Source organism: Moschus berezovskii, chromosome 6 (assembly GCF_049115385.1).
Source record: "Moschus berezovskii isolate FMDL1 chromosome 6, NW_MosBer_1.0, whole genome shotgun sequence".
In the NCBI taxonomy this organism is placed as follows: Eukaryota; Metazoa; Chordata; class Mammalia; order Artiodactyla; family Moschidae; genus Moschus; species Moschus berezovskii.
The window spans coordinates 111,849,887-111,874,729 of NC_142465.1; the positions used below are offsets into that span (position 1 = coordinate 111,849,887).

The 24,843-nt window shown below is 54.0% G+C and overlaps 1 protein-coding gene and 1 pseudogene across 1 annotated transcript in view; both read left to right on the plus strand.

Moving 5' to 3' along the window:
- The first annotated feature begins 4,029 nt into the window (after window positions 1-4,029).
- Window positions 4,030-4,128, plus strand: LOC129537342 (U2 spliceosomal RNA; annotated as a pseudogene).
- A 3,368-nt stretch (window positions 4,129-7,496) lies between these two features.
- The window catches only part of WNT5B (Wnt family member 5B), a 79,573-nt gene continuing 62,226 nt past the window's right edge, over window positions 7,497-24,843 (plus strand). Inside the window, exon 1 of the mRNA XM_055395642.2 lies at window positions 7,497-7,889. The gene's annotated coding sequence lies outside the window, so the exon portion shown is untranslated. The remainder of the gene's footprint in view (window positions 7,890-24,843) is intronic.

Sequence of the window (24,843 nt, forward strand, 5' to 3'; positions counted from 1 at the left end):
CAGGGGCTACTGGAGGGGAAAGAGGGCTGGCCAGGTTTGGGAGCAGGTGAGCATCTCCCTAAGTCAGGAACACGGCCCAGGTGTTTCCCTCCCGCTGTCACCGCCCCAGGCGCTAAGGGCTGAGCTGGCAGAGGGGGGGCTGCCCCACAGCTTGTCCAGAGCTGAGTTTATGCCTGTGGGTTCAGCTGCTCAAAAACAGCCTTTATTGCTCCCAGCCCGCTAGGCTCTCCCAAACCCACTAAGATGGGAAAGAAAGTCAGACTGGGGCCCTGCGGTCAAAGCCGGGTCTCAGCATGGGGGCTGGGCCCAGCGATGGGGCCTCCCATGGGGACAGGACAGGATGCACCATCCCCAGCCAGTCAGCCTCAGGACCACCTCTTGGTGGTAGAGGTTCTGGAACCTAGTCCTGGGCAGCCAAGGGGCCTCCTTGCCACCCGTCCCTCACTGGGGGTGACTCTTCCAGCTTGGCCTTCCGCCCCCAGGGTACAAGGCTGAGACTTTGCTTTAAGCAGTGAGGACTTAGCTCTGTGAGGGCCCCTCCAGCTGGTGGCTTTGGCTGCCGAGAGGGTGACCCAAGGCCCTCCCAGTGTGCCTGCAAGCTCCCCTCCCTTGCTCCCTCAGGCCACCCTGCTCAGGGGCCCCCAGCTCCAGCCCCTCTTCATTGGGAAGCTCTGAGCCAGCTGCTCCCCAGAGAGAAACTTCACCCCTGCTCTGGCCCAACTGCCAACCGCCTGATTCATTCCTGTCTCCCCCACATCAAAGGCTCTCGGGCCAGGGCTTGGCCTCAAGTCAGTACGTGCATGCTCTCTATCTGGAGCAAGCGAGTGCCCTCTGTCCAGGTCACTGTCATCAGCCATCGCGTCCCTGCTCAGGGTTCTCTAAGTACAAAGGGAGAGGGTTTTATTAATGAAATACTGGTTGTGGCCTGGTTGGTTCTGACCCTTTAACTGTTAGCATAAAGCATCTTTGAAATACACATTCATAATGCCTCACAGAAAGCAAAAATCCTAGGACCCTGGATTGCCTGCCTGGGTTTCGATGACCTGGGCCTTCTCTGCCAACTCTGGAGACCCTGTCCCTCACCACCAACCCAGCTGGATGTTTAAACTTAAAAACTGAGCAAGCAGCTCCTGGCCTCCTGTCGCACCCTGGGAAGTGGACTGGAGGTTGGTGGCCGCCTGGGTGGTAAGATCTAAAGGCTCTAGGGAGGCTCCCGCGTCCCCGCCCCCCACCCGCGGGGCCCGGGATCACCTCCTCCATCCAAATGCTCTGGTGCCTGAAATCCCACCACTGGAGAATCTGCTGTGGGCCCGGGATGTTCCCAGAAATTCCTGCTTTAAACACACCCCAGATGACAGCCCACGAACAAGAAGAGAAGCAGGCGGGACACAGGTGTGGTTACCAGGCTGCAGGAAGGTGGAAAGGAAATGAAAGGGGGGAGGGTGGCTAGGAGTTTGATAAAGGAAGGGGTGAGGTCACTGGCCAGAACCTTCCCCTCCCTGGCGGGCCACCTCTCCCTGGGGCTCTCTCCACTCAGGTTCGGGAAACTCAGGTCAGCCCCCACAGCCCACCACCAGGCCTCTCCAAACCAACGGCATGTATCTGCTTCTTTTCTTAGTATTGATGGTATTTAAGGCCCATGTTTGAAACTTGAAATACTGAATGGAATTTCGGTCTCTTTTCTGATCATCTCTCTCTCCTTTTATTCGTGGGCAGAGTGTGAGGTCTCAAGAAGGGCTTCTCTGGGGACTTTCCAGGCAGTCCAGTGGTTAAGACCCTGAGCTTCTACTGAAGGAAACGTGGGTTTGTTTCCCGGTCAGGGACCTAGCTCCCACATGCTGAGCAGTGCAGCCAAAATATTTTTAGAAAAAAGAAAAGCCTATAGGAAGGAAGAATTTTTCAAGTCTAATTAACTTTGTAACTGATTGCTATTTTCTGTGAGTCATTTTCATTGATCAATACATTAAAAAAAAATCCAGGGTTAATTCAGGTGCTGAACTTAGTTATATCTTAGGATTCAGAGGCTTGTCCCACTAGATAGAGTGAAGAAGATTAGAGAACAGGGGAGGGTGTTGTGTTAAATGCGTTAAATTTCACATTGTCCAACGTAGCTATTGTCCACTACGATGCTGCGTTCCCACGTGTCACCCTTCGCCTGCCGTGGTACAAACATTTTTTCTCAAGTCAAACAAAACTTCACCCAGGAAACTGCCAACCAAGCATTCTGGTTCAGAGGGCGGAATCCAGGAGTTTAGAAATGCTTTTGATGATAATTATAGGTCCGTAGGCAAACCATTACTCACCGTGAGATGTCTGGGTTACCTGCGGATTTCCTCTATCATCCTCATTAGTACCATTTAGAGAACTGGAGCCCTGTCTCAGCTGACTCATTCCCAAGGAATTGGGCTGGGGTACCAGGTGGGTTCCCCTCTGCTGCCCTACCCTCTGCCTCCACCCGAGGGGATGGGGTGGATTCCCTGGGGTCCCCTGGAGACAGGGCACCTCTTCCCTTTTCTCAGGCTCGCTGGATATAGACCTTGGGGGCCAAGTCTCAGGGGTTTCTCAGATGGTGCTAGAGGAGATGCAAGAGATGCGGGTTCGATCCCTGGGTCAGGAAGATCCCCTGGAGGAGGACACGGCAACCAACCACCAGGATCCCAGAAAGCCTCCCAACCCACAGTTTCGGAGCCAATGACCATGAGACACCCTCTGATCACAGGACTCCACAGCCCCTGCGAGGAGGGAGGAAAGCCCCTCAGGCCTGGACTGACAACACACACCCCCCACCCCCACTCCTGCCCTGGGAGATCCTGGCTCCCTCCTCCCCTCCCCTTTCCATTACAAGACCAGGAATTTCTCACCCACCTCACTTTTCTTCTGAGTTCAAGCGTATGCAGGGTTCTCTTATTGTGAAGAGTCCGTCACTTGACCCTAGCCCCACTCCCTGGTCTGCTCCCTGACAGTTAATCTTGCAGGATCATCCCCAAGGCTCAGTCCCCTTCCACCTGGACCCTTGCCATTACCAGTTCTGTTCGCTGGAGCTGCGTCTCCAGCCACCCTGACCTCCAACCTCCATCCGGTTGCCGTTTCTTGCTGTCAACACTTGACCGCTCCCGTTGACCCTCAAAACGAGATGGACATGGAGTCAGATTCTTGTCTCCTCTCCACACCTCCATCTACATCCCTTTCCGCTTTGACTCCATTGTGGGTTCGTGAGGCCCTGACAGAGGAAGTGACCTTTGCAGGGTCCACTCTGTCCTGAGGGCACCTGACCTGGGGGTGTGCCCCTCTGAGGGCCCCTGCCCCACTGTGAGGGCAGAGCCCCTGACATGGGCACCACGTCCCCATTTCCTCCTAACAACCAGACACCATACACAACACACACAAAAGGACTTCAGTCAAAGCCAAGAAGGGGAAATAGAACGCGAGGATCCTGACATGTCAAGGTGGACGGAGCACTGCGTGTCCATGGTGACTCCAAACAGCACTGCCCTGTGGGCCCAGCCTGCAGCAGTTCATCCCCTCCAGCCAGAAGAGCTTCCCTCCCGCACTCCCCAGGGCCTTTACAGGGAATGCTGACTGTGATGTTGGGATCTCTGGATATTGCCACGTTTTAGTGACACCTTCCCTGGTGATTAGGAGGTAAAGCGTCTGCCTGCAATGCGGGAGACCTGGGTTCTATCCCTGGGTCGGGAAGATCCCCTGGAGAAGGAAATGGCAACCCACTCCAGTACTCTTGCCTGGAAAATTCCATGGATGGAGGAACCTGGTAGGCTATAGTCCATGTGGTCGCAAAGAGTCGGACACAACTGAGCAACTTCACTTCAGTGACACCTTCAGCTGCCTCGTTCTAGATATTTGTGAAGCAATAATTCACTCAAGGAAAATTCTAGGACTCTGTATGTCTTCTCATGGGAGAAAATATGGGGATGAAAGCCCAGGAGTTTAGAGGCAGAGCCACATTAGACCATCCGCGTAGGAACTCAGGTCCTGTCTGCTTTAGTGGAGTAACACTGAGCAGTTTTCATTATCGCTTCTCGGCCTTTTGGCTAAGATCAAGTGTAGTTTCTGTTGAGTGTGTGCCAAACGTGAGGGGCTTCCTAGGTGACCCCGTGGTAAAGAACCTACCTGCCAATGCAGGAGCCACAGGAGACACAGATTTGATCCCTGGCTTAGGAAGCTCCCCTGGAGAAGGAAATGGCAACCCATTCCAGTATGCTTGCCTGGAGCATCCCATGGACAGAGGAGCCTGGTGGGCTGTAGTCCATGGGGTCACACAGAGTCAGACTCGACTGAGCGACTGAGCACACGGCACACACCATCCGTAAGACGTGGTTCTCAGTTTCCTCAGCGGCTTCACCCCCTGAGGCAGGCTGTCTCACCACCACTCCCTGACAGATGAGGAAACAGTGGCTGAGAGACAGTCGCTCCTGCCCAAGATCACGTATACAGGAAGTGAGTCCGGATGTCCGGGGTTGGGGGGGGCGGGGTGGGAGGGTAGGGGAGGTATTGATGTAGAGCCCCCTGCTCAGCACCCTCGCTCGATCTTTCCCTGGAGGACATTGGTCTCTCTGGGGAGAACTGGTTACAAGAGACCCTCCAAGGGCGGTGAGCAGGGCTGTCTTCACCAGATGGATCTCAATCAAGATGAAATGTAACTGCACGTATCAGTGTTGAGACTGTCAATACTCTTGCCTCCTTCTGCCTCCCTTGAGCTGCTGGCCTCCTGCTGTGAATTTCTCACAAGTCACTGCAGAGGTAGATTCAAGCCCACGACAGCAGAGTTCTCTTTCCAACCATAGTGCCATTAGCGTTGAGCATCCCCCGACCCACACATCCCAGAATGTCTCAGACTGTGAGTCTGAGGCAGGCAGGGAATTGGAGGGGGTAATCTATGGGGATCTATGGATGGCGGCTTGATATTTGGGTCAGAATCTACCAGCTGTTCAAGCCCCGGTTTTCAGAAGAGCACCCAGACAATAAGCACAAGGTGAACGCTGTCCGGCACAGACCATGTGCCCATGGAGCAGCTGTCGGCAAAACGGCTATTAGCTCTATAGCTTTGTCTCTCCATTTTCTCCTGGCTTCGAAGGCTCGTCAGGCTGGTGTCCCCAAGAAATTTTCTGTGCATCCCAAATAAACCCTTAGGAAGGGGCCAGAGAAGCAGACTGGGTTGGGGTGGGGTGGAGGACTTTCTCACATCAGGGCGCTGGCTCCAGGGCGGCCATGGTCCATGAAACTCTTCCTCCCGGTGCTGGGATGGGAAAGGGGACAGCTGCCCTCAGTATGCACAGCCCAAGGGGCAGAGGCCAGCCCTAAGAGAACTAAGGAAATGGAGGAGGCGGGCTCCTCCTGTCTCCTTCCGACAAGGTTTTGTTAGCCATTCTGCCTTGGAAAAAGCCTCTGAGGGTGGTTGGCAGCCTGTGGGGCATGACCAGGAAGGAGGAACGGCGTCTCCAATAAACAAAGCAGGAACCATTACTCTTTTCCATAGGTCCAGAAACTTGCTTTCTCTATGTTTAAACCACAAGTGCCAAGTCAGGATATGTTTTATCTGGGGGAGAAGGCGGGAGACCCCACCCAGCCATCACAGACAAAACATGGGCGAGCCTTGTCCGCAGTCCCACAGCGCTGGCCTCTGGGCTGACTCAAGCAGTGGGGCGCTCACCACTTCCCCTGGGAACCTGGCCCAGGACTCGGGGCTCCTCGTTCAAATGCTTTCCCAGCTACTAAGCCACAAACTCCTTTCCTGGGGGGCTGCAGCTTCCCTTGCTGGACCACAAGCGTTGACTCATCTTGGACCAAGATGGAGGCAGGAGGTGCAGGGCCACGCGGGGGACATTCAGCTGGGGTGGCTGTCATGTCACCTGCCCTCCCCCTGGGTGGTCAGCTGGGGCCCAAGAAAACTTACTCGTTCTTGTGGTTGTTCCTTTAGAGATTTAACCTCCCGAGGCTGGGAGCTGCTCTTAGCCATCTCTGTGTATTTAGGTCTCCATAAACGAGAGCATGAAATGAATCCCCAGCTTCTGCCAGGCTGCATGCCACTTCTCTTCTGCGTGAGGCCTTCCTTTGCTCCCACAAAGACCCTAACCCCAGAACCCATTTTTTGTGAGGAGGAGAGAAGGTGAGCCTCTTTGTAATCTGACAAGGTGAATTCAAAGCTTTCTTCCCGTGTCCTGCGTTAGACCAGCTCCCTGCAGGTCTCATCTGTCCCCACAGATAGAGCCTTGAACTAGCTCCCCTCGGGGAAGGTGGCCCCCCTCCCCGCCCTATGGCAATTACAGGCCATTCATTTCAGGCTGCTGGACCTGGTCTCATAAACCCCATTTACTGTGAGGTGAGAAGAGTCCTGGGGCACCTCCGGCCAGGCCAGCACAATTCCAGGGAAGACTTTCTCCCTAATTAGCGTGGTATTTGCTAAAACTGCACTTACTTTCCTTATTGTAAAACCCAGAGCACAATAGATCCTTACTGCCAGCCCACTGTGGTGGATTCCTGGGCCCTCAGTCTCTGACCACCCCTGCAGTCCCTTCCCCCACTGAAAGGGGAAGGCTGTCACCCTGTTGTGACACCAATTTTAAAAAGCCCAAGCCTTCAATTATTGCTATTGTTTTTATGGCCTTTTTTCCCTCACCTACTGCATTCAAAGATAATTTCTTTAGCAGAACAACCTTCTACTCACTAGGGGAAGGGAGGAGGGTGTAGAATAAAAAAAAAAAAAAGAAGCCCTTGTAGGGTGGGCCTCACACCGCGAGGCCCTGTTGGGTTCTGGACTAGGCTCAGGGGCTGGAGTTGGAGCTCTGCCCTTGTGGGACCTTGGCTACTCCTTCTAGGACAGCTCGCCCAGGGGTACCAGATGGTACCGCGCTCCCCAGATTTGGGGGCTGCAATCAAAGTGTTGGGACATGGTTCCCAGCCGAGGCTCTAGTGACTGTTCAGGCTCTAACTCCCTTCAGTGACTACCGGAGTAATTCGGCCCGAACGGTGTCCCAGAAATGATGAGGGCGTGAATTTTCCTTTTGGAAACGGTGTTTTTGTGAGCCCCGCCGTGGGGTCCGTCCTCACCCGAAGGATAGCTCTGCCGGGTGCTGTCCAGGGATCCAGGACCAGAGGGAATGGCTCGGGTTTCTGAGCCAGAAATGACAGGTCCTCTTCTCCTTGGGGGGACCTAGAGGAGGATAAAGCGCGCGCGAGTGTTTGATGTGAGCTGGGGGCTCCCGGCAGGAGCGCTGGCTGCACCCGGGGCTGCTGCCCAGTGAGTCCTTAGGTGCTCCTGGAGGCCCCGGCAGAGTTCCGGCGAAGTGGGCAGTATATGTGAGGGGTGTCCGGGGAGTGGGGCTCCCCGCGCGCGTCCCGGAGTCTGGCCCGAGAAGCAGCGGGCGCGCGGGGCGCGCGGGGCGCGGAGGCAGGTGCGAGGCCGGGTCCCGCCCGGGAGGAGCCCCGGGGGCGGGTTGTCGCGGCGGGCGGGGGCGGGGAGGAGGCGCGGGGCGGAGCGCGGGGCCCGGGACCCGCCGGCCGGCGCCGGCCCTGCACTCGGAGCCGCGGCCGCCACCGCCGCAGCCAACTCGGGCCCAAGTTCCCGACCGCGGCGGGAGAGGAGCGCGCAGCCCCCGGCCCGAGCCCCGCGCAGCGCCCGGCCTCCTCCGCTCGACCGCCGGCCGCGCCCCGCCTCCGCCCGCCCGCTCGGACCCAGGCGCCCTCCGGGTAGAGAGCTCGGGCTCCGCGGGGGCGAGTGGTCGACCCCTGGGGCCGGGCGGACTCTCGGCGAGACCGAGCCGCAGCGCGGAGAGTCGGCGCCCCCGGCCACCCGGGCCCCGCGGGCTCTAGAAGGGCCGGGCCGCCGGAGAGCCAGCGGGAGCCCGCGGGCCTGACAAGCCGCGGACGCGCAGGTAAGCCCCCGCCCCGCCGCCCAACTTCCCCGCGCCCCTCGCCCGCGGGCCAGTCTGGGTGCCCGTGTGGGGAGCGGAGAAGCGCGGTCCAGGAGGGGCCCCACCCCACCGCATCCCCGGGGACCCCGAGCTCGGACCGGGGCGGGTCTGCGGGGCCGGGGGGCCCGGCGGGGCTGGGGGCACGCAGGGGAAGGGGTCCCCGCCGCCGAACAAAGCTGGGGCCGCTGGCTCGCGCCGCGCCCCGGCCGCCCCCAGCCGGCAGGTAGCAAGGGTCCCCGCCCTCCGGGAGGCGGGTGTCGCCGCTTTCGGGCCCCCGGAGCTGCGGGGAGCCGCCCCCGGGCGCGCAGGCTCAGCCCCGGGCAGTCCGCGCGCCGCGAGCCGCCGAGCTTCCCGCGCGCTTTTCCCCGCTCGCTAGGGCCCAGCTGGGCTCCGCGGTGGGCTCTGCGCCCCGCGCCCGCCAGACTGTGGCGAGGCTCCATCTGGATTCTTTTAACCCCCGCGAGTAGTGTTAGTTTGGTGCCTGGATTCCTGCCGAAGCCCGAGCAGGTCTCCGGCTGGTCCTCCGAGTTTTCTGTTTTCTTTCATTGCGCCTCCGCTCCCCCTGCCTCTTCCCTGCTGGCCGCGAGAGCTGTTGGGTGGCCTTTCTCCACCCTCTCCTGGAGCCCCGGGGGATACTTGGCCGCGCACTCGAGACAGAGCGCCCTTTCCTGGATGTTTTCGTTGCCTTTGCTTGGAGCAGGATTGCTTCTCCGACAGAGAGAGGCGCTGAGGTGTGACCTGGCTGAGCTGGGGGACTTGCTCTCCGCTAGCCCCCCGGCCCTTTTGCCACCTGGCTGCTTGGCCACCGCCTTCAGTTACCACCACCCGGGCAGAGCTTCAGCCTGGTACCTGGAGGAGAATCCCGTTACCAGTCTAGTGGCCTAGAAAGTTTCCATTGACAGCAATGTGATGCGTGCCGTCAGGGTGGGTGCCTTAATCTCCAGTGGGCAGAGTCAGCTCCTGGCCAGATTATCAGCACCCGGCCAGGGGCAGCAGTGGAAGCTCAGGGTGGCCCCTCCTGAGGCTAGCCCTAAGGCAACACAGGGGCTGGGGACAATGGGTGCACCCTGGGAGAGCCAAGGACCCTCTCCTGGAGCCCGCCCCTCCGGTGTGGAATCACGTGTGCCCTCCACTTATCAAGCGCAAGGCTCGGCTCTCAGGCGTGGATGCGTGATACCCAGCCTGAGCTTGTGCCCATACACCTGCTGGGTGCACACTCGGTCCCCGGCAGACCCGCCGACGCAGGAGACGTGGAAGGCTGAGTGGTGGTTTCCTCCATTTCAAAATAGCATCTGTTCTGTTTTCACACAGAAGATTTGTGGCTATAAATAGCAGCAGGAAGGAGATACCTCTACTGGGAAGGTCAGGCGGAGCTCAGAGACCTCTGCACCCTGAGGGAGCCGTGATGCCGCAGGGCGTGTGTGGGGAGGTCCAGTCCGGAACCTGAGGACAGAGGTCTTTGCACCATCAGAGGTAGAGCAGGCACAGGGGAGGATGTTTGTGGAGCCAAGGACCTACCCAGTGGCATGTGGATAAGTATCTGAGGGCAGCCCCCTTCCTTTCCTAGGGAAAACTGGCCCTTGGGTGTGGGACTCGCTGGGGTCTGCAGGCCCTGTAATCCCAGGCCCCAACTTCTCAGGTATTCGAGTATGGATGTGTGAACAGCCGTCTGCTCAGTCTGAAAACAGCCTTCTTTGGGTCCTTTCTATGGAGCCTTTGCCTCCAAGCGGTCTGATTGGCTTGAAAACAACCCTTTTCTTAAAAAAAAAAATTTTTTTTTTCTATGCCCCAAGTGTAAGCCAAATTGCTGGGAGCCGTATGCCACAAAAGGAAAAATTGGGCTTGCTCTTCACCTGCGTATTTCACCCTGATGTTACTCTAGTGGCAGCTCAAAGAGTTTCTTGTTTGCTCTTCCTCAAGGAGGATCAGAGCCCAGGCTAGCCTGTTCTAATTTTCCCTCCTGGTGTCTCTGCGGCTTCTGGATGGCCATGCTGGCGTGTCTAGCAGGGGAGGAGGCTTTATGTGACGTGCTGGTTCTCACCGTCTCTGCAATAGACACCAGTAAGCCCACAGAGCTGTCCTGTTTGCTGTTCTCTGCTCTGAGCTCCGTTCCACATTGCCTGCCATTAATCCCTCTTGTCTTCCGCATGGGTCCCCTTGCTCCTTCCCCACACCTGAACACAGTCCATAGAGTTTTCAGTTGTTGGTTGGATATTGCTGTTTTGGGGGCTCCTTCAAGTCTCTTGAGCCTCACAACAGCAGGAGACCTAGAAGTCCCCAGTGGGGAAAGGACCAGGCGGAGGGAAGTGTTTCTCCACTCCCACCTTGGGGCACCCCTAGCTAGTTCCTATTGTCGTTCAGCCGCTCAGTCATGTCACACTCTTTGTGATCCCATGGACTACAGCACACCACGCTCCCCTGTCCTTCACTGTCTCCCAGAATTTGCTCAAATTCATGTCCATTGAGTCGGTGATGTGTCTGTTAAACATCTTCAAACTGCATCCAGCAGTTCAGAGAAACCCGGGAGCGGGCTTGAGGATGGACACTTGGTGAAGGCGACCTCCCTACGGTTTTTCATCTGAGCCACCTTTTACAGTCTGAGGGGGACAGACTGCCCCCTCCAGGCAGCGAGCTGGTGGAGCCCAGAAAGCGGACCCGACGTTTGGTCCAGTCTGGCCAGCCTTGGCAATGGTGGCCCACTCCTCCCAGCTCCTCTGTTGGGACTGTTTACCTGGCTAAATTTAAACATCCACCCCCTCATTCCAGTCTGACCCACTGGCTCTGGGTCTCGCCCTCCTGGCCGCTGGGCAGCATTTCCAGGCTTCCTGGCCCCTGTGGTTGCAGCTGGGTCTTTCCCAGCTGTGCAGCCCAAGTTCTCTTCCACGCTTTCTAAAGTCGGCCTCTCTCCTTCCAGCATCTCCCCTCGGGGCTTTCTTCCCACCTGTTTGTGGAAGATTATCAGTACTGGGGGAGGCTCTCCTCTGACCCCCCACCCAAATATCAGGCACAGGGACCCTCAACTCCAGCCTTGACTGAGACCCTCCTGCTGACTGTAACTGTTGCCACCTCAGCCCAGGGCCCTAAAGACACAGGGGTGTTTCTTAACGCTCCACACCCCAGGAGAACCCAGCCTGACTGGGTGTCCTGTTCTTGCATGAAGCTTCTGGGGGAGGTTTATTGGGGTGCATTGTAGCATCTCCTCTGGGGGCTCAGTTGTCTCTCCTGTCACGTGGGGTGTTGGATTGCCCTGGAGGCCTCTTCCAGTTCTAATAGATGGTTGTTTCCAGCAGCTTTGGCTGGTTCCGTTTTGGAAATCCCTCTGCTGTGGCCCAGGCCTGGGGGTGGGTGGCCGCCAATGAAAGGAGGGCCGTCCCCACCGAGGGCGGCGGGCGTCTCACGCGGTTCCTGTTTCACCCCCCATGGCTTCAGGCAGGGCTTGTGGTCCAGCCAGGGGCTAGGTTGTGCTCCTGGCTCTGGCCTCAAGGCCCCCTGTGGTTAGTCAGCATCCCAAGATGGAGTGAGGAGGCCCTTTCGCCAGCTGCTGGAGACTTGAGGGCCAGGGCCCAGGGTCCCTTCTCTTCTGTGGCTTCCTTGAACCACAGACATGCTAACCCTCGAAGGTCACTCCTGTTTGACTAGCAGGGTCGGGGATTTCCTGAGGTCTGGGCTTCCATCTAGTCAAAGCTATGGTTTTTTGAGTACTCATGTATGGATGTGAGAGTTGGACCATAAAGAAAGCTGAGCACTGAAGAATTGATGGTTTTGAACTGTGGTGTTAGAGAAGACTCTCGAGGTTCCTCTGGACTGCAAGGAGATCCAACCGATTCATCATAAAGGAAATCAGTCCTGAATATTCATTGGAAGGACCGAAACTGAAGCTCTAATACTTTGGCCACCTGATGCAAAGAACTGACTCATTGGACAAGACCCTGATGCTGGGAAAGATTTAGGGCAGGAGGAGAAGGGGATGACAAAGGACGAGATGGTTGGATGGCATCACCGACTTGATGGACATGAGTTTGAGTAAGCTCCGGGAATTGGTGATAGACAGAGAAGCCTGGCATGCTGCAGTCCATGGGGTCACAAAGAGTTGGACACGACTGAGTGACTGAACTAAACTGGGCTTCAGTTTGGGAAGTTCTTGGTTTATAGACTGTAGCCCCCGAATCACATCTGAGTGATCTGGAACGTCCAATGAATAAGTTTGCTCTCAGGATTACTAGGGGAGCAAAAGACACAAGAATAGAACTTCCCTCTGAGCATTACTAGGAGAGCAAAAAGCATGAGAACAGGACTTTCCTGGTGGTGCAGTGGTTAAGAATCTGCCTGCCAGTGCAGGGGACATGGGTTCAATCCCTGGTCCAGGAAGATCCCACTTGCCATGGGGCAAGTAAGCCCGCAAGCCCCAACTACTGAAGCCTGCACCCCAGAGCCTGTGCTCCTCAGGAAAAGAAGCCCTTTCACTGCAACTAGAGAGTAGCCCCCACTCACCGAGACTAGAGAAAGCCCGTGCAGCAACAGAGACCCAGTACAGCCAAAAATAAAATGAAAGTGCAGCATTTAAATAAAAAGGAATGAGAGACTTCCCTGATGGTCAAGTGGTTAAGAATCCACGTTGCAATGCAGGGGACATGGGTTTGATCCCTGGTCAGAGACTAAGATCCTACATGCCACAGGGCAAGCAAGCCTGCATGCCACAACTAGAGAGCCCACGCCACAATGAAAGACCCCAAGATCCCACGTGCCATGACTGAGACTCAACACAGCTAAAAAAAAAAAAGATTCAGTTCAGTTCAGTCGCTCAGTAGTGACTGACTCTTTGCGACCCCATGAATCACAGCACCCCAGGCCTCCCTGTCCATCACCAACTCCCAGAATTCACTCGAACTCATGTCCAGAGTCGGTGATGCCATCCAGCCATCTCCTTCTCTGTTGTCCCCTTCTCCTCCCGCCCCCAACCTTTCCCAGCATCAGAGTCTTTTCCAGTGAGTCAACTTGTCGCATGAGGTGGTCAAAGTATTGCAGTTTCAGCTTTAGCATCAGTCCTTCCAATCATAGCATATAATAAAAATATAATAAAAATCACCTTATATTAAAAAAAAGAAATGAGAACAAAGCTTTTCTGATACGAACTTGGGGTGATCCTGTTCCCTGCTGAGTCTCACTCTGATCTCCTTTTGAGGGGAGACTTTGGGGGAGGAGCTGCAGAGTACCCTTGGGCTCTGTTCCTGCTGCCAACCCCCCCACCATTTCTCCTCCCAGGAGATACCTGGAGATGTCAGGTTTCTCGTCGCTGAGGGAGGCTGAGGGAAGTCAATCCCCATTCGTGGAATCATCTCTGAGATGCTTGTTGGGAAGTTTCTCCTTTGAAACTTTGAGCGATCATTACTAAATACTTCATACAAATCTTGTTTGGGGTACAAGACCTGCATTCAAAGTGATGAAACATTTGAAGAGCTTTTGTGTTTAAGTGTAGGGCTAGAAATATCCTAACCCACTGAGAGGCAGGAGCGGTGGGTGGCATGGGGGTTCTAGATGGTTTTGTAGGCTCTGCCCTGAGTCCACAGACTGTGGGCAGCTCAGAGAGTGGAGGCTGGAGCCAGCCACCTGCCTGACTTCTCTGTGCTTTGATGTCCTCACTTGTAGGTGGAAACAGTAACTTCCTGTTCCTCTCGTGTGGTAGCTGGTGGAGTAGCTGGTGGTGAGGATCAGGGCTGCAAAGGATAGGAGCTTATAAAGCTCCAGGCTCTGCGGGGCTGGAGGTATTGGGGTGGGGGTGGATATTGTTGACTGTGATGCTGTTGGGGAGGCACCTAGAACCCTCAGCCCAGCCCCACCACCCCTTGCTCCCATAAGCAGAACAGCCGCTGCTTAGGTCAGCCTGAGTCAGTCCTGAAAGGGAGTGACTTTCACGGATGTCAACTATGTCAGGCACGACATCCAAGGGACAGAGATTCAGGGTTTGTGGAACGACCACCAGCAGTAGGGGCGGGTGTTTGGGGTCAGCCATTGTGAAGGGAAGGAAAAGTGGACCCCCTCAGGATGCTGATCAGAGCTGTAGGGTTGGGGGTTGAGCAGGACCCTGGTGGGCGAGGATGGGTCTCACGGACCCCCATCTCAAACACATCTGTCCTTTCAACTCAGCAGATGCCCGGACAGCCCCTGTGTTTGGAAACCACTCAGGATCTTGACATGTTGTCTTTTTCTTAAAAAGGTAACCGCTGTGAAATCACATCTGAAGTAAGCTTTAAATGCACAGGGGGAGTTACCACTTGGGTGTCTTCCTTCTTCCCAGGCCAGGTCCATCCACCCCGTGAGACGGGGTGCAGCACCTGTGAAGGGCCTCGCCATCAGGTGTGTCTGGGAACCAGCAGAACCGACCTGCAGGGGGGACGTGGGGGAGGAAGGAGTGGTCGCCAGCAGTGGGGGAGGCTCGCATGCACACTGGAGAGCCTTTCCCACCTCAAGACTTAAATTCACGCACTCAGCCCCACCAAACCCCTCTGCTGGCCGAGACCTTCCTGGTGGCCTCAGGGGGCCTCAGACTGACAAGCGGGCCCCACTGGCTTTCTGGGCGACCGGCCCTTCTCCAGGATGGGGGTGATCCCTCACCTGGTTGGCAGGGGGTGGGGGTGGGGGCGCGGCAGATGGGTTGAGTCCTTTAAATGTCAAAGCACAGAATCCACAATCCCCAGCCCTGCTCCTGACCTAGCCTCCAGCTGCTGGAGAGTCCCACCTCTAAGTGTCAGGTTCAGAGCTTTCCTGCAGATTCTCTGTATCTTTCCAGAAGTGAACACCCTTCTTACCTCCACTGCTGTGGTTGCAGGCTCCCCCGTGGCCTGGTCCTGCCGTCCTATCCACGTGGGCACATGTGATGCTGTCCTCACTGTGCTGGACCCCTGCCCTCAAGTCTCAGGGCAGCTTTGCCCCCTGCCCACCCCCCAACTCTCTATTCCTGGCTCTCTGCTCTAGAGCACCTGTCACCGCCTCTAACTCTCTGGTTTGTTGGTTCCTGTTCAACGTCTGCTGCCCCACGTCTGTCGTGTTCTCCATCAAGTCCTCGAGGCTGAAACCCTGCTGAGGGTGCCTGAGCTTAAAAGCCTTCCCAGAATAGCTGTTGACTATTGATCTTATGGCAATGAGCTTTGTAATTGTGTAGCATGTTCTTTGCTGGAAAGAGGCCTATTTTGCCTTAAAAAAATGCCATCCTTAATGATTTTCTGTGGATTGAGTTGGATTGCGTTATTCATATAATAAATATTGGTCCAGGCATGTCCCAAGTGCTGAAGACATAAGATACAGTTCCTAGATTTTGTTCTAGTAATTCCTTCTGTGTGCAAACAGTAAGTGTGCAGAATTCTAAAACCTCTTGAGTCTTCTATTCTCCCATTTTCTTTGCTTAGGGGCTTCACTGGTGGCTCTGTGGTAAAGAACCCGCCTGCCAGTGCAAAAGAAGCAGGTTTGATCCCTGAGTGGGGAAGATCCCCTGGAGAAGGGCATGGCAACCCACTCCAGTGTTCTTGCCTGGAGAATCTTATGGACAGAGGAGCCTGGGGGGCTACAGTCCACGGGGTCGCAGAGAGTCGGACACGACTGAGCGACTGAACAGCATCTCCTGTGCTGAAGACCCCGTCTGTGACAATGCACACACGTGCCTGGTGCTTTGGGGCTGCAGTGGACGGTGGGCACAGCCACAGCCCCTGCAGTGGAAGCGCAGAGTCTTCACCATCGGACCGCCAGGGACGTCCCTGTGTTCGGTCTTTACTGCACAGACGTGTGCAGGCATGTTTGTATTTTCAGAGACACATGTGTGTACTTCTTACCAGCTCGTCTCCCTTCTGGACAGCAGTGCCTGGAGGGCAGGTGCCGGGCCTGTCCTTACCTTTGGTGCCCGTCCGGCCTGGCCGCAGCAGGTGCCTGGGAGTGTGGACGAAAGTCCTGGGGGCCCAGTTGAGTGTGGGTCCTGGTGTGTAGCTGTGTCTCTGCAGAGGAGGCCTGGTGGTTCCTCTGCCTTTCAGGCTCACGAGCCTCCTGGTGAGAGGAACATCGCTACCACTTTTCTTTCTTTATGGTCCCCAAACCATGTTTCCAAACCTCGACACTGTTTATTTTGGACCTGGTAATTCTCTGCTGTAGGGGCTGTCCTGTCCACTGTGGGCTGTTGAGCAGCGTCCCTGAGCTCTACCTGCTAGATGCCAGCAGCATTGCCTCCCAGTGCCGACAGACAAAAGTGTCCCCAGACACAGCCATTTGTCCCCAGGGGGCAAAACTGACCCTGTCTGAGAACCACTGTTCTAACGTGTCTCTGTGACTTTCAGAGAATCTTTTCTTGTGTCCGGTTCCCCTGAGTCCTTTGGAACGATTGTGCATTTTGCATCCTGTCGTGGTGTTCCCGCCGGGCGGGGTGTGAATGATAGCCCCAGCTGTCCCACCCGCTGCTCGCCCCTGGTCCACTCCCCAGGGACATCGCGCACCAGCTCCCGGACGGCCCTCCTGCTGCCCTGCACCCCTCCCCCGCTCAGCGTTCTTTTCTCTTCTAGCATTTACTTATTTTTGGCTGTGCTGGGTCTTCCTTGCTGCTCTTGAGCTTTCTCAAGTTGTGGCGAGGGGAGCTGCTCCCAACTTGTGATGCACAGATCGGGCTCCTCATTGCAGTGGCTTCCCTTGATGCAGAGAACAGGCCGGAGGTGTGTGGGCTTCAGAAGTCGTGGGGTGTGGGCTCGGTCGTTTTGGCCCCTGGGCTCTAGAGCATAGGGTCAATAGTTGTGGTGCAAGGGCCCAGCTGTCCTGCGGCACGTGGGATCTTCCCGGGCCAGGGATCCTACCAGTGTCCTGTGCATTAACAAGTGGATTCTTAAACACTGGGCCACCAGGGAAGTCCCCCTGCTCAGCATTCTTGAGTGACTCCTCCTGTCCCTACTCAGCTCACAGAGTATCTTTACTCTGGGTTCCATACCTTCAATCCTGCCCCTCATGACCTTCCCAGAGTCCTCTCTCTGCTTCCCTGTGCTTCAGCCAAGCCAGAGTCCTGCCCTACCCCACCCTCTTCCTGTGGGTACCCCCTGCCTGCCTCTGTCGGAAAGGACCCCTCTGGCTGGGAGCTGGCTGGGAAGGGCTGCTTCTGTTCGAAGCTCACCTGTGGGGTCCTTTTCACACTTGGTCTTACATTGTGATCACTGTGTTCGCATCTCATCCTCGCTCCCAGCCACGTGGCTGGTAAATGCTGTGTTCTCATCACATCTTAGATGAGGCCCTGCGTGCTGCCAGAACTGTGCCGGGAGCCACCTCAGGGAGGTGCTTAAAGCAGTTCCCCCGAGAGTGGGGTGTCCTCAGTAGAGGGGCCACTGTGTGCCGAGCAGTTGTTTAGACAGTGTCAGCCTGGATATCAGCCTTCCAGGCTTCGGGGCAGCAGAGCTGTGACCTTCAGGCATGTAAAGCCTTTGCCCGCTGCCCCGGCTTCCTATCCCCTGAGCAGTGGGGAGCACACGGCCTCTGGGGGCAAGTGGATGGACCTGAGTTAGAATCCAAACTCAGCCATTCACACCGAGGACGTCACCCCAACTCCTGAGCTTTTCTGAGCTCCCCGTTCTTCATTCTGTAGACAGGGATAATAAAGGCCAGTTCCTAGGGTTATTTATCCTGAAAATCTGCTGTGAAGGTTTGTGTGAATTGGGGCCATCCAGGGTCAGCCCCCTTCTTTAACTCTTCACTGAACAAAGTGAAGGTGTCAGGGGGTCGTCACCCAGATGCTCCAGGACCTGCTCAGGATTTAAGCCAGAAGAACTGCGTGTTTCAAACTTGGTTTGCTTTGACAGTGAGGAGACAAAGGAGATGTGAAAATACACCTTTGTGACAGCTGCCGTCACAAGGAGCTCTTCACAAGGGCTCCAGGCTCCAGGCTCTGCGAATTTCACTTGAAGGACCTGATCTGAGTGAATTCTCTGAGAAGCCCCGGAATCAGCATTGTTACTACTCAACAGTATTGATAATAAGCCAAGGGGTTCACAGTGTGCCCTTCACGCCTACCTCACAAAGTTGTGGAATTGAGACTGTGTCTGTGAAAGTGACTTCCACCCAATGTGAGGCGCTGTTCATCAGAGTGGAAAGGTGACCCAGAGACAAAACAGCCCCAGGTGACTCGACAGTGACTCCCGCCTGGCACTGGGCTTCTCGTTTCTCTGTTTCTACGAGAGTCTTTGAAAACTTTGTAGGAGCTTGTCTGGTAAGGCTAAATCCTATCCCAAAGTTTCAGGAAGAATTTACACCCTATAACTAGAGAGCCATGCTCCCCCCCCCCCCACCATTTTATATTTTCCTGTTTAACTGTCTTGGCATTGGAAAGTATTTCTGAAAAAAAAAGTCATCAACATTAACACGAATGTATTTATCATGAATGAGTAAGTCTAATCTCTACATGCAGAAATCAACTTCTGCAGCCCAATAGGAGCCCGATTGTGGCCTCAAAACTCAGCAGCAGTGGGACTTCCCAGGCCGTCCAGGTTAGGACCCCATGCTTCAAGTGAAGGGAGCACAGGTTCCGTCCCTGATTAGGGAACTAGATCCTACATACTACACCTGAAGATCCAGCGTGCCACATCTAAGGCCTCGCACAGCCAACTAAATAAAAACAAATATTAAAATCCTTAGAGTACTACCCTGGGGGTCCGATGGTTTAGAATCCACCTGCCAATGCAGGGGACATGGGTTTGATCCCTGAGTCCACACGCCCTAGAACCTGTGCTCTGCAACAAGAGAAGCCACCACAATGAGGAGCCTGCACACAGCAACTGGACAGTAGCCCCGGCTCCAACCAAGACTCAGCGCAACCAAAAATAATAATAAATAGTTGTTGTAGACCAATCTCAATTTAAGAGAGTCCATAGAGGCCATTATAGAGGATTAAACTAAACGCATGGAAAGCGCCTAGCAGGGCATTGCCTGTAGAGGGTCCTGCCTGGCAGATGTTCACACTAATTATAGGGCGTGCTCAGTCGCTCAGTCGTGTCCGACTCTTTGTGACCCCATGGACTGTAGCCACCAGGCTCCTCTGCCCATGGGATTCTCCAGGCAACAGTACTGGAGTGGGTTGCCATGCCCTCCTCCAGGGGATCTTCTCGACCCAGGGATCAAACCTGAGTCTCTCATGTCTCTTGCTTGGTAGGCAGGTTCTTTACCACTAGTGCCACCTGGGAGGACCAATTATGCTCCTAGTGAAAGTGTGTCAGACGCTCAGTCGTGTCTGACTCTTTGCAACCCCATGAACTATAGCCCACCAGGCTCCTCTATCTGTGGGCTTCTCTAGGCAAGAATATTGGAGTGGGTTGCCATTTCCTTCTCCTGGGATTGAACCCGGGTCTCCTACATTTAGGCAGACTCTCTGAGCCACCAAGAAAGGACAACCACATAAATAACTCCTGTGCAGTTGCCAGGGGCTAGCTCTGCTGACATCATCAGAAGCCAGGTTGTGTCTGGAGAGAAGGGGTCACGTTGGTGTCATTTTCACACTTAGGTGTGGCATCAGTAAACTACACGAACATGTCAGCTCCACAGTAATCTGACCGCAGCGACTTTGCATTTTCAGGTGTTGCTTGCTCTACAGTGACCAAATCAGTAGAATCCTGGTCTCAACCTTGCCAGACAGATTGGGGGTGTTTTCTTTCAAGTGAGATTGTGGAGGTGCATGGCTGTCTATGCCAGGCGCTGAGGAAGAGCCTTAAGTGGCTTCTCGGTTTTATTGGTGAAACCTACAAGGCTGCTTTTGAAGAAACGTCCTGAGCTGTTTGTATCTGGAGGCTGGGAAAAGTCGTAAGTTTTATTCATTCAGGCTTCTGTTTCTTCACTTGCTGCCCTGTATTGCCATAACTGTATGATGGAGGGAGGGCTTACTTTTTATTTTATTTTTTAATTTGTTTATTCTCTGTCTGCACTAAATGGCCTGCAGGATCCTACTTCCCTGACCGGGAATCAAACCCATGGCCCCTGCAGTGCAAGTGCAGAGTGTTAACCACTGAACCACCAGGGAAGTCCCTTACTTTTTCTTTCAGTCAATTTCATTGAAGTATCATTTGCATGCAATAAAATTCATACCTTGTTAAGAGTATAGTTTAATAAATTTGGACAAACTCATGCAACTGCATCGCCAAACAAGAGATTTCTGTTTTCCTGGAAAATCCCCTGGTGCCCTAGTCTCTCCACGCTAACACCCACCGACAGTCAGGCAAACACTGATCTGATTGGTATCATTCTAGTTTTGCCTGTTCTAGAATTTCACATAGGGGCTTCCCAGGTGGCTTAGTGGTAAAGAATCTACCTGCCAAGCAGGAGATGCAGGAGACTTGGGTTCGATCCCAGGATTGGGAAGATCCCCTAGAGTAGGAAATGGCAACACACTCCAATATTCTTTCTTAGAGAATCCAATGGACAGAGGAGCCTGGCAGGCTACAGTCCATGGGATAGCAAAGAGTCAGACACAACTGAGTGAGCACAGAATTTCACATAAACAGAATTATACCAGAATTATTCGGGTTTTCGTTTCAGCTCTTTTGTGTTCAGCTTCTTTTGCTTGGTGTATTATCTATGAGATTTTTCCTCATTGCTGAGGTTATTAATAGCTCATTTCTTTTGATTGCTGTGTTATTCCTATACCATTGAATTCACCTTGGATGGACATTTAGGTTATTCTCAGTTCAGATCAGTTCAGTTCAGTTGCTCAGTTGTGTCCAACTCTCTGCGACCTTATGGAGTGCAGCACACCAGGCTTCTCTGTCCATCACCAATTCCCAGAGCTCGCTCAAAATCATGTCCATCGAGTTGGTGATGCCATCCAACCATCTCATCTTGCCTTCAATCTTTCCCAGCATCAGGATCTTTTCCAATGAGTCAGTTCTTCGCATCAGGTGGCCAAAGTATTAGAGCTTCAGCATCAGCCCTTCCAATGAATATTCAGGACTGGTTTCCTTTAGAATTGACTGGTTTGATCTCCTTGCAGTCCAAGGGACTCTCAAGAGTCTTCTCCAATACCACAGTTTTCAAAAGCATCAGGTTTTCGGCGTTCAGCTTTCTTAACGGTCCAACTCTTACATCCATACATGACTACTGGAAAAACCACCTTTATCAGGAAAGTAATGTCTCTGCTGTTTAATATGCTGTCTAGGTTGGTCATAGCTTTTCTTTCAAGGAGCAAGCATCTTTTAATTTCATGACTGCAGTCACCATCTGCAGTGATTTTGGAGCCCAAGAAAATAAAGTCTGTCGCTGTTTCCATTGTTCTAGACTTTGATTTGGAGAAGGAAATGTCAACCCATTCCAGTGTTCTTGCCTGGAGAATCCCAGGGACAGTGGAGCCTGGTGGGCTGCTGTCTGTGGGGTCGCACAGAGTCGAACACGACTGAAGCGACTTAGCAGCAGCAGCAGACTTTGATTAATGTGACAGTCCCTGTCTTTTAATTGTCCTGCTTAGTCTGTTTACATTTAATTTAATATGGTCTTTCAACTTTTTGTTTTGAAATCATTTTAGACTTACAGAAATGTTGCAAAAATAATTGTCTCCCCTGGTGTTAACCTTTTCACATAACCACAGCACAGATTCCAACTGCAGGAAATTAACATTGCTACAGTATTATTAAGTGCTCCACAGATCTGCTTCCAATTTCAGAGCTTTTACCTCATGTCTTTTTCTGGCCCCTGGTCCAGTCCAGCCCTGAGTCTCACGTGAAATTTAGTTGCTGTGTCCCCTCAGTGTCCTCCCGTCAGCAACACTGTCCTTTTTGCCCTCCTTGAGCTTGACAGCGGGGTGTGTGCACTTGCATGCTGTCTCCCCGCCTCCCCCGCCAGCGCGGGTTGCTCCTTTTTTTTCTTGGCCAGGTGGTGGTTGTGCGTGTCGGACAGGAATACTCAGAGGGGATGCTGTGTCATCCTCTCAGGGGTACGTGATGTCAGCATTCCTGCCACTGGGGGTGTTAACTTTGGATCAGTTAATGCAGTTTCTGTTATGGTTTGGTTGAAGTCTGCCATGTTGATGTTTGTTTTCTGTGCATTCCCTCCCTGCTTTGTGTGTGTGGGGGGGGTGTCTAAAGTGTGTTGTGTCTTGTTCTGGTAGACAGTTAAATTACTGGCTGATCGCTGGTGCCAGTGTTGGTGGCGTGGCACTAGCGTGGGTCTGTCCACAGCACAGACTTTAACTTGGCAGGACTCAAACGCCATCTTTCCTGTAGGTCTTGTTAGGACTTGGTTTTCTTCTTCTTTTTTTTTAAATATTTATTTCTTTATTTTTGGCTGTGCTGAGTCTTGGTTGCTGCATGCAGGCTTTTCTCTAGTTGCGACGCGCCGGGGACTCCTCTTCATTGCGGTGAGGGGCTTCCCGCTGCAGAGGCTTCTCCTGTTGTGGAGCGCACACTCTAGGGCATACCAGCTTCAGTAGTTGCAGCTCATGGGCTCACTAGCTGTGGCTCCCGGGCTCTAGAGCACAGGCTTCAGCAGAAGTGGAGCACAGGCTTAGTTGCTGCAGCCCCATGTGGGATCTTCCCGGACCAGGGATTCAACCCGTGTCCCTTGCATTGGCAGGCAGATTCTTCACCACTTAACCACCAATTAATAATTACTTACTAATGCTCTAGTAGTATTAATTTCCTGTTGTCAGAGTTTGTGCTATGGGAAGTTCAGTTTCAGATTTTATTAGACTGTGTTTAGAAGAGGTCTTACTCAAGGGGCAGGGGGGCACCCAGGGCCTGGGAGCAAGAATGATTCTGGAGCTTCTGCACAGTGTCCAGGCCACCTGATGGTGGCCCCTGGGGATGTTTTCATTCAGTCCTGTTCCCTGATCTTTTCTCCACACGTGCCTCCCAGTGGATGGGTCCCATGGTCTCTGGAGGTCTCTGACCCCTGCTTCTCCACATGTGGTCATTTCTGAGCTGCAGGAGCCTGTGGGCACCTCTCATGTCACGTTCTCGGTGTGTGTCCCGGGAACAGTTTCCGCCAGCTCCGTGGTAGCTGTACATCCAGTGCTCAGGCTCAGGGTGTGGGAGGCAGGTGAGAAGAAATGCTTCATGACACAGATTCACGGACCCACGAGGGTCTCAGCTTGGTGACTCTCGGCTACCCCATCCAGGCTCTGCAACCAGGCACGCTTTCTTCTCCTAATTTCTTTTGGCACCTTTTTCTCACCATGCTGTTCAATACGGTGGAGTTAGCTACTCAAAATGCCAAAGATGCTGTAACCCAAGGGGTTCTTTGGAACAGATGACTTAATTCAAGAACGCTTTATTCTACTTTGTGGCAAAATGCTATGCTACGTGCTGCTGAAGCAGACATGGCTAAGACAATCCCTGCCTCGAAGGAGAAACAAAGAAAGCAAAGACATATGTTACAGGGCAGAGGCATTTTTTTAGCACGGATACGGATACCTCATGAGCGGCATTGAACTTCTCTGAACTTCAACTTCCTCATTTCTGAAGGAGACTGAGAACTCACCTTGAGGGCTCATTGTGAGGTTGTTTAAGAATGAAGTACAACTAGTTTCCTGTCAATTTATTTGTTTTGTCTTCTCTAATGGCTCCTAGGACGTTGGAATATAAATTTTACTGCACTGTTTGGACTTAGCTACTCTCTCGGTGGAACAATCCTGTATTTCTTAGAGCCTGGGGGCTCTGTGAGAAAATTGTTGTTGTTGTTCAGTGGCTAATTGTATCAGACTCTTTGTGACCCAGTGGACGGCAGCACGCCAGGCTTCTCTGTCCTTCACCATCTCCCACAGCTTGCTCAAACTCATGTCCATCGAGTCGGTGATGCCGTCCACCCATCTCATCCTCTGTCATCCCCTTCTGCTCCTGCCCTCAATCTTTCCCAGCGTCAGTCTTTTCCAATGAGTCGGCTTTCACAGCAGATGGCCAACTATTGGAGCTTCGGTTTCAGCATCAGTTCTCCCAGTGAACACTCCTGTGACATGCGGCCTTTTAGACAGTCCCAAGTAACGATGGATTTATGCCTCTCTTGCTTTGTGGTGTCTTCTGTCGGTTCCGAGGGAGCTGTCCCTTCCTCTCGCCCCGGGTGCCTTGTTTGGCCTATGATGACCATCTCAGTAGGAAATGGCCCAACTTCACCAGGGTGCCTTCCTGTCTTAGGTCCCACGAGCCCTTTGGTTATCACTGTGCAATAAAGTATGGAACGCTGGTCAGTCCTCCAATGACATTGTGTTTACTAGTGTGAAATGTGCTAATATATTCTGTTGTGCTATTCTCACGCCCTCTGGGGACCACGATCTCTGGTTTGGTGTGTCATCTTTTTGGAAACATTTTAAACGGCAGTGAGCCTCAGCGCGTGCGGCACCAACAATGGACCCTGCTCCGCTGAAGTGACAACAGTGTGAACAATGGTGACCAGACTCTCTCATGCAGAAGCAGTGACAGTTCTGTCACTGAAGTGTGCTTGGCTGACGCACTGAAATTTGCATTTGATTTCAGAGTTGTTAGCTGTGATAGAATGTCCTGGAGTATCGACTTGGATGGACGGTGGCTTCCTAGAACCGTGTGCTTTGTGCAGAAGGACTGAGAAGCCTGGCCACCACCCTCCGTCCACAGAAGGGATGCAAGGAGGAGGAGGGTGAAGGGAGGAGGGGTGCAGGGGTGCAGGGAGGAGGGGTACAGGAGAAGGGGTGCAGGGGAGAGGTGCAAGGAGGAGGGGGGTGCAGGGAGGTGGGGGTGCAGGGAGGAGGAGGGAGGCCTTGCCAGCTGGGAGGCTCCTTGCCCATATGGCCCCCAGCTGCTGGGTGGCTCTCTGGCGAGTCCCTCACCCAGATGTTTGCTCAGCACCCAGGCCAGGCTCTGGCTGACTCTCAAACATCTCAATAACGGAAACCATCTCAGAGGAGGCTGTGTTTTCAGCCAGCGGCTCTGGCTGAGGTCGGCAATGGCTCTGACAG